This window comes from Periplaneta americana, chromosome 1, assembly GCF_040183065.1.
Source record: "Periplaneta americana isolate PAMFEO1 chromosome 1, P.americana_PAMFEO1_priV1, whole genome shotgun sequence".
Taxonomy (NCBI): domain Eukaryota; kingdom Metazoa; phylum Arthropoda; class Insecta; order Blattodea; family Blattidae; genus Periplaneta; species Periplaneta americana.
In genome coordinates, this window is record NC_091117.1 from 219,469,377 (window position 1) to 219,479,350 (window position 9,974).

Genomic DNA, 9,974 nt, shown 5'->3' on the forward strand with positions numbered 1-9,974 from the left:
GTTATTTAGCGTCTGAATGATATGAAGGTGATAATGCCGGTGAAATGAGTCCGTGGTCCAGCACCGAAAGTTACCCAGCATTTGCTCAAATTGGGTTGAGGGGAAACCACGGTAAAAACCTCAACCAGATAACTTGTCCCGACCGGGAATCGAACCCGGGCCACCTGGTTTCGCGGCCAGAGGCTCTGACCGTTACTCCACAGGTGTGAACTAAATGAATGAATGAATGAATGGATGAATAAATGAATGAATGAATAAATGAATGAATAAATGAATCAATGAATGAATAAATACACAAATAAATACATAAATAAATAAATAAAAAATGAATAAATAAATAAACAAAGAAAGAAACGAAACAAACAAAACTAACAAGCGAACAAACAAATAAGTAAATAAATAATAAATAAATCAATACACCAATCCAACATGATGGTCATGACTAGCCACGTTTATTTTTACTGTGAGTGAGAAGTGTCCGATAAATGGTATTCTCTTACTATTCACGTCCTATAAATCTATAAATATAGACACACAATTGAATTTATAGAGCTTAAAAATAAATCTTTCTTGTTTGAACATGTGAGTTTCGAATCTGATGGAAAGCGAGGTAACTACCACTCGATAATTGTGAACGAAGAGTTTGAAGGCATTTTTTTTTTCTTTTTCATGCCATTCGTCCAATAGGCCTAGTCTATACTTTATTTGAAGGGAATGTCAGCTTTCACTGTTTACTAAGATTTGTATTAATATATTTTTTATTGGGTTATTTTACGACGCTGTATCAACATCCAGGTTATATTTTAGCGTCTGAATCATATGAAGGTGATAATGCCGGTGAAATGAGTCCGGGGTCCAGCACCGAAAGTTACCCAGCCTTTGCTCGTATTGGGCTGAGGGGAAACCCCGGAAAAAACCTCAAACCTCAACCAGGTAACTTGCCCCGACCGGGATTCGAACCCGGGCCACCTGGTTTCGCGGCCAGGCGCGCTGACTGTTACTCCACAGGTGTGGACACTAATATATTATTTTTTACTTCATTATATAACGACTCTGTATCAGCTGCTCTGTTATTTAGCATCGATGGAATTGATGATAGCGACACGATATTTGGTGACATGAGGCCGAGGGTTCGCCATAGATTACCTTACATTCGCCCTACTGTTGGGAACAAACGGAACCAGGTAACCAGCCCGAGCGCAACTCCAAATCAGCAAGCAAACGCGCTACCGGTCGAGCTATGCCGGTGGCTATGACTTTTATTAAACCCTATCATAAAATTTTGTAAGAGAACGTTACATTTTATAGCAGAGATTTTCAATACTCACATAGCATTGAACTGGAATAGGAATTGCTGAAATAGTGCTATATAACGAATAATTTCTATTATAACTACGGACTCTTAATACACATAAGATACAATTAAAGATATAAAAGACAGACGCTTTAATGACTTAATATGGTCTCCTAGCGACAATAATGGCATAAATAAGTGAGTGTTCAGTAGTCTATCAATGCTCTTAATTTACATAGCTTCTTACCCGTTTTATTCCTTAGCGAAATGACTTTAACAAGCAGTTCAAAACCAGAAGTCACACTGTTTATTAATTAAGTTCTTCTTATACGGTTTTGTTATACTGAAATACGGTTATTATTAATAATGCAGCACAGTTTTCTGAGTTAAAGGAATTAAAATTTTTATTACGTTTTGTTCTTTTACAGAAGACGTTGAAGTGCCTATAAACCAGATATTAGGAGTGTAATGCATTGTCAGTAAAAATATAAGCCCTTCTAAAATACACCACAAGGAAATATGCAACAATAATACAGTATGCTTAAGCACACGATTCTAGCGTTGCTTACACTAGCATTAAGTGTAAATCAGGTAAGATTGCGTCAGTATTTCATGCTCTGTAATATAATACTGTAGATATTTAATATATGTCTAAATTCTAAGTTTTTAACATAGGTAACTAGTGTTAACCCTAGATCATATATACCCAGATTGCTCGGAGTTATAGGCTTTCACGGTAACAACTTTTGTTAGGTTTACTATGCTGCCATCTAGTTGTTACATAAGGAGTTACGTCATAACTCCAATTTGAATTGCATTAGCGACTGTACTGTCATCTCAAGTTCGTTTACGGCGGACGGGAGGCGACCCTGGCGGTTGTTCTCTTCAAAGTGCAACCGATTTTAACACAGGAATGAGCAATCTATATGTGATCTGGGGTGTTAATATATAAAATGAACCGTAAGTAATGTCATTAATTTTATTTTTACTTGCATTTTTATTGTACCTGCATTTCTGAATGTACTTCACTCTCACCCGTTCACTAATGTCCTTGCTCCCGTCAGACACACAAACTTACGGCCGCTGTTGCATTCGAAGTCTTCAAGCAGTGAAGTAAACACTGCAGTGTATAGTGTGTTTCATAAATATGATTGCGTTTTTTATAGAAGAAAGAACCTATATTAATAATATCGTACTAAAAAATTATATTCAAGAAACGATAAATTCAATTTCAGAGAATATGCTTCAAAATGTTTTTAATAATATGTGTATTGAATTGAAGCCTGCATTGTAATGAACGGCAACCATTTTCAGCAACTTGTTTAAAAATTCAGATTAGCTTTTTTTTTAATTGAGGTGGCTAGAAGCAAAGGAATGCTAGTGACATTTGTAATAACATGAGTTAAATGCATCCAGTGTAAGCAAAAGTATCTACAATTTTAGTGGCAAAGGGATAATTTAATCGCATCACACATTAAAATTTAAATAAAATATTTCACCGATTATACGAAAGCTTAAATATTTAAACCCCATTTTCTCAAAAGTAACTTAAGTGCACTTACAGCCCTTTACTTATGACCCCCTCAACTTAAATGCACTCTCTATATTGTATGATAACTTCAATAATTAATATGCTAAATAAAGTAGTTATTACATAACGAACATAGCCGCCTGAAAAGTTGAGTTTTTGAAAAAAACTGTTACTACTCTACTGTATTTTGATAAATTCCATAAAAGTGATGATCAAACTGAAAATCGTAATATCGTATTTCCCTACAACATAAATGGATACACTACTTTTCTCTCCTCCTATACCTAGTAAAATGATTTGTTTACAAATTGCACTAGTAACATCAAACTCCTGTAATGGAAGGGGGCAACAGTGTTTCCGAGTATAGCCAGATTAATGTTAAAAATGTTGGTAAAAATAAAGTGATGTCCCTGTACAATACATATTGTTATGAAATGACCTATATTCCTATTACCAAAAGTACCCGATTGAAATTGTTGTTTTGATATCACAAAGGGTATTCATTTTGTAAATTAAAATAGGGGTAATGGGCTGAAGTGTTATCTAATCCTCATCTTTACGTAATTGTAACAGATACTCCATAGTCTCTCTTCACTTATCTATGTGTTTATTTCAGAGTCAACACGTTGATAATATAGACAATAGGAAACACGTCTTGTATGTAAGTACAGTACATTTCATACTGGTAGTTAAATTTTTATTTGCCAAACTTATCACCAGAGTAGTCTGTCTAACTTGATAAAGTATGCCTGTCAAAATGTAATACTTTTAAATAACAAAACAAGGACGTAAATATTAAAGATTTGGCGTGTGTACCGTACAAAATGTAATCATTTATGCGCGCCCCGATGGTAATAACTGCACAGTGACATCAAAAACTTGACACTCTCAGACTTGTAGAATCTGCCGCTATTGTGTTATTGTTTTGTGAGCTAAAGCCACCAAACGTCAGAGCGGTAGTTAGTAGTTTGTTATGAAAATCAAAGGAGCTTACAAAAGTCCCTTAAATGTATTTATCATTCAAGAGACTCGTGGAGACTGAAATAAGCAATTCCGTTCGTTGGTTTAAATCATGAAATGTTGGTCTGAGGTCGTTTACATTTGGAGACAATGGCCTGTACATAACATTTTCTACGGGAAATAAATTTTGCACATAGGAGTCATTCCACGTCAAATCGCACAAAATTATACAAATTTTGACCTTCATATTTCTGATTGCGTTTATATTTTTTTTTACCAACTCTATGGGTCTCATAAACCAACAAGTGTATTTTTATTTCCTCCTACGTCCCCATGTTTTTAAAATATTACATGTTAAAATTCGTTAAAAATGTCGCACAATGCAACATTTAAAGCGTCATATTTCTGACGATATTGATGTTAAAAATTTTTTGAAAAATGCATTTAAAAGCTTAAAGTACTGCATTTTATTAAATATTTACTAACTAATTTTAATATAATTATTACAAATATTTGTTTATAGTTCAATTTTTAAAAGTTATATATCAATGTGAAATAGCCCTACTAAATCTAAAAAAAAATCTTACTAGGTGCACTGTAGTATTCTTAATAATTCCAGAAAAAATCAGAATGGGATCTCCAATAGTTTAATGGAAATTTAATTACTTACGACACAATGTGTAGCGGTCGGCGCAGCAGCAGTGGACGGGAAGCGTTGAAGCGCGCTGGGAGGTTTATCGGCGCTGGATGATTGACTGAACGTTGCAACATTACACCCAGTCGGATCAAGTCACTCGAGGAAACGCTGCTAATTTACTTATTATGATATCTTCAAATATTTGTACATTATGCTTTTTAAACGTTTGTTTTCATTCACACTCCACTTTAAATTTTCATTCGCCTACCTTCTTTCTTGAAAGAAAACTGTTTTACTAAATCTTCAGTTTTTGACAACGGAATGAAAGAATGTAATTTTAATGTACCAGTTATAGGGTTTAGATTATGTTATCTGACCTGCAAATTTTCAGTGTGATTTTTATGCTTATTCAATGGAAAAAATATAAATGACACGTTAGAAATGTTTTTGTGACCAATCAAAGAGTTTTTTTTTTTTTTTTTGGTGTTATAGGATCTTGTATAGGCTGGCTCTAGTGGCAAATCTTTTAACAGTTTCTCCAATGTCATCATCACATGGACCTTTACCATGCGACGTTGCAAAGAAGTGTCATTCAGCACTAATTCCATAATCGTCTTCATGTAAGCAATTATTTTTAAAATCTTTTTTTTTTTTTTTTAACTTGATCCATTGGAAAAGTAGATGATTTTTTTTTTCATATCGTTGAATTTTTGCTTTATGAAATTGATTGCTTCGGATTGAAAAAAGTGAAAGGGATCGGTGTCATGTTTCATGGTTTCTGAGATGACAATAATTTTGTGACGAATTTCTGTATCTCCTTTGAAATATACTACGAAAGGATGTATTGTGGCTTGGCATATGTTCCAATGCACACCTTGTACTGAATCTTGTATTACAAATGAATAATTTTCAGAAAAGTCTGCAATAACTATGTAATTTTCAGGTTGTACATTTCTTTGCATTCCGTAAAAGTAAAATATGGCTGACTTTTGAAGGGATGACGTTGCATCTTCTACATGAAAAACTTTACCATGCTAGGGAGCCTTTTACTTTTTGAAACTTTTCACGGGGGTATCGTTTTTGTTGTAGCTTTCTTTTCTTGATAGGGGATTCTATTGACATCAAACTCTTGTTTAATTCCTCATTATTAGTGATTTCTAGCACTGTATCCATAGAAATGCTAGAAGAAGAACTGGGATAATCACTTTCTCTATCCGCAATTTCATTTGATTCATGTTTATTAATATCACAAGAACTATCGGCTTCACATATAATTTCACCTGACCTATCCGGAAATTGATTGATTTTTACGGAACGAATAACTTATTTGCACATTCAAAGACTCCTTTAAATTGAGCTTTATCAATTAGTCGCGACTTATGCGTCTTAGTGTACTTTTCTTTTTAAAAGCGTGATTAGGAAGGTAAATGGATTTAAACACTTGTTATATATAGCTTGGCTTATATATATAACTTAAAGAAAGAAGAATCTTCAACTCTCTCTTATTACTATTTAAAATCATCCACACCTCCACACCCTCTTACCTAGCATCTCATTTTGTTTACCTTTCACTACCTCGAACCCGGAACATGTACCTTCTCTCTATTCCTCTGCACAGAACATCCTTCTACTCATCACCTTTCAGCATATCTATTCCACGCCTCTGGAATTCTCTCCCTGACCACGTCAGAGACTGTCGGACAATATCAAAATTCAAATTTAAATTAAAAAATCACATTCTAGTTCGTGGAATTGCTTGTTGAACACCTGTCAGGTTGCGGAACTTCATCTTAACCCATGACATATAGTAAATATTGTAACTATGCTGTTGTAAAATTGAAAATTAATATGCAATGTATTTATTATTATTATTATTACTATTATTATTATTATTACTATCATTATTATTATTATTATTATTATTACTGTCAGTTATCAATATCATCATTGCTATCTCTGTTTTCTTTCTTTTTGTTGTATTAGCTTGATGAGAGCACTATAATGTACTTTTGACTCTGTTGACCCTCTATAGGGCTTTAACTTAATTTGTATCATTTTCATCAGTGTTTGTATTTCTTTTTTGTATTTATATGTGCTATCTGGTAGGATGGAAGAGAAGGCCTTATGGCCTTAATCCTGTCAGATTAAATAAATTATTATTATTATTATTATTATTATTATTATTATTATCAAAGTATATGATTATGTCTCGTGACGGGAATATTGTACGAAATGGAAATATAAATATTGGAGATTTATCCTTCGAAGAGGTGGAAAAATTCAAATATCTTGGAGCAACAGTAACAAATGTAAATGACACTCGGGAGGAAATTAAACGCAGAATAAATATGGGAAATGCCTGTTATTATTCGGTTGAGAAGCTCTTATCATCCAGTCTGCTGTCCAAAAATCTGAAAGTTAGAATTTATAAAACAGTTATATTACCGGTTGTTCTATATGGCTGTGAAACTTGGACTCTCACTCTGAGAGAGGAACATAGGTTAAGGGTGTTTGAGAATAAGGTGCTTAGGAAAATATTTGGGGCTAAGCGGGATGAAGTTACAGGAGAATGGAGAAAGTTACACAACACAGAACTGCACGCATTGTATTCTTCACCTGACATAATTAGGAACTTGAAATCCAGACGTTTGAGATGGGCAGGGCATGTAGCACGTATGGGCGAATCCAGAAATGCATATAGAGTGTTAGTTGGGAGACCGGAGGGAAAAAGACCTTTAGGGAGGCCGAGACGTAGATGGGAGGATAATATTAAAATGGATTTGAGGGAGGTGGGGTATGATGATAGAGACTGGATTAATCTTGCACAGGATAGGGACCGCTGGCGGGCTTATGTGAGGGCGGCAATGAACCTTCGGGTTCCTTAAAAGCCATTTGTAAGTAAGTAAGTAAGTAAGTATTATTATTATTATATATTACACGATCTTTACCATCACTCATATTGTATAGAAGTCACGTCACTCCTTGAAATTCAAACCCAAACTGGTTATTTTTCTCTTCTATATTTTGTCTCCTGCCATCTGTTTACTGCCATAAAGTTTACTGCCTTACCCAGCCTTGCTATCATCAAACACTTGGCTATATTACAGTATAAACATATAGCACTGTGAAGGGCTCCCCCTCTTAGCTGAGCTGACAATAATAAAGTAACTTTAGATAAGATATTTACTTTTCCTTAAGGTATTAATCATTTGAGGATTAGTATGGTGACATCAGATGCAACGGGGGATTTCCACGGGCAGCCTTCTAGCCTATGGCTGCAAGCAGTTCATTAGCTGGGCATTGCGAGCGCGTGCACGCCTCCGGAAAATAAATTGTTACAAATGTATGGGTGCAGATCCCATATTAATAAATGCAGTAGTTTACAGATAATACATCAGCGAACAAGTCTATATTTTTTTTCAGATTTTTAACTTGGCTATTTAATATAGGCCTAGTAATTTTGCTTTGAAAAGGTAGTGATTAAAAAAATAGGCCAAATTTTCAATTTATTTTTGATAGGCCTAAAGTAATAAAAAGTGTTGTATTTCGTCTTTCAAATGCGCCAAACCGCAAATCTCAATTGGATGCACTTATGCAATATGGAACCAACCACCATTTTATGAATATCTGGATTTCTATTGCAAAATGTGTCTTAATGTCTATAGTTTCTTATACAAAATAGAACCAACTCCTATCTGTAACGTGCTGCCCTATAGAGAAATCTGAACCAACCACCAAAAACAGAATCCATAGTGCAGTGTTTTGCAATTTAGAACCAACTCCAAGCTGTCAGTTCCCATGTTTGTTTTGTGTAAATATGGGAGTTTGAATACAACTTTTTGCTAATAGGAGTGATATTATATTCTATTATATTATATTATATTATATTATATTATAGCAACAAGAGTAATGTTAATGTATCAAAGAAAGTTGTAGAACCGAAGATGTTTTGGTATCAAATATGTAACTGCAGAAGAAAATCCAATGAATTTTTATTTTAGTAGGTTATTTTACGACGCTTTATTAACAGATTAGGTTATTTAGCGTCTGAATGAGATGAAGGTGATTATGCCGGTGAAATGAGCCCATGATGCAACACCGAAAGTTATCCAACATTTGCTCATATTGGGTTGAGGGAAAACCCCGGAAAAACCTCAACCAGGTAACTTGCCCCGATCGGGAATCGAACCTGGGTTGGCCAGACGCGCTAGCCGTTACTCCACAGGTGTGGACAGGATGATGTTGATGGAATAAATATTCCCCTTGACTTCACCTTGGAATGATAAGTCAATGCATGAACAAATGCTAATGAATGTATATATTTTTTAAATTTTATTTGTAATTCTACAATTAGTGTCTTCGATGTTTAGTTTTCCAATAATAAAGTGTTAAACATGGATTTGAACTAGACTGTTGCCTCATCTATCTCTCATTTGAGAACCAAGTGCCAATATCCATTTTTGCAATAAGCAATATGGAACCAACTCCAATGTTGCCCTTCTACTCTGTGTGAGTCAAATACTGATGCGAGCTGCACCATTGATCTGAAAGAGCATTTCAGAATGTTAATAATGCAATCATTACTTTCGTAATAGTATTGATGTAGAATTTTATTTGTAACGATTTGCTAAAACAGCTGTAGCTCAAAAGCTGTATTTTGGACTTGGTTCCATATTGCATAAGTGCATCCAATTATATGTACAGTAGACACAGAGTTCCAAGTGAGTTTATGTAACAGTGCGCGCATAATTTGCGTAAATTCAAGTAGTCATAACTAAGCAAATAATTAATAATTGTGAAAATAAAACAATACGGGTCTCCTTATTTGATGTCTGGAATTCATGAAAAAAAAATTCGACCATTTCCGAGAAGGTCGTGTTTTATTGCTGTGCAATTTGACGTGGAATGACTCATAGGCGAGAATCCTATACCACGTAATACACATGGAATATTTAACTCCAAGTTGTTGTGCAAAAAAATTCCTAATTTATTATCATGAATTTAGAATTAGTGAAATCTGAATTAGATATCAGGAATCTGCTGTACAGTCGTATTAATATAAACCTAAACACAAGTGTTAATAGATATAAAGATTTAATTGGGAAGAAGAAAATCACTGTTGTATACTACCAATATGAATACTATTTAATATGTAGGAATACTACTTCTCAAGAATTCACCTCTATCTTTTCAGACATTGGTGGGGCCTGCAGCAAGCTGGGTTGGAGGAGATTTTACTAACATCCGTAAGTGCACAACCAATATTTTAAACTATTCTGTACATGAAAATATTTACGCATTTTGTAAGTGTTCTTGGAATATAGTTATTGGGGTTTAAAATAGGGAGCGTCAGCTTCTATGGATATTTGCGCCCTTACCTAAAATTCTTCACAAAACAAAAAAACACAAACAATACAATAAGCAGAATGCTAATACTACATAATGCAAAGAGCCTATAATGGTAGTAATTAAGACGCGAGTATGTTTATGAAACGAGCGCAAGCTCGTTTCATAATTTTCATACTTGATATAATTACTACATTTCGGCATGG

At 34.3% G+C, this 9,974-nt stretch overlaps 1 long non-coding RNA gene across 1 annotated transcript; it reads left to right on the forward strand.

Moving 5' to 3' along the window:
• Positions 1-1,751: 1,751 nt before the first annotated feature.
• On the forward strand, positions 1,752-9,668 carry LOC138709649 (uncharacterized). Its single transcript, XR_011334987.1, has 3 exons — positions 1,752-1,885; positions 3,442-3,486; positions 9,617-9,668. It is a non-coding gene; the product is annotated as an uncharacterized lncRNA (long non-coding RNA).
• Positions 9,669-9,974: the final 306 nt, after the last annotated feature.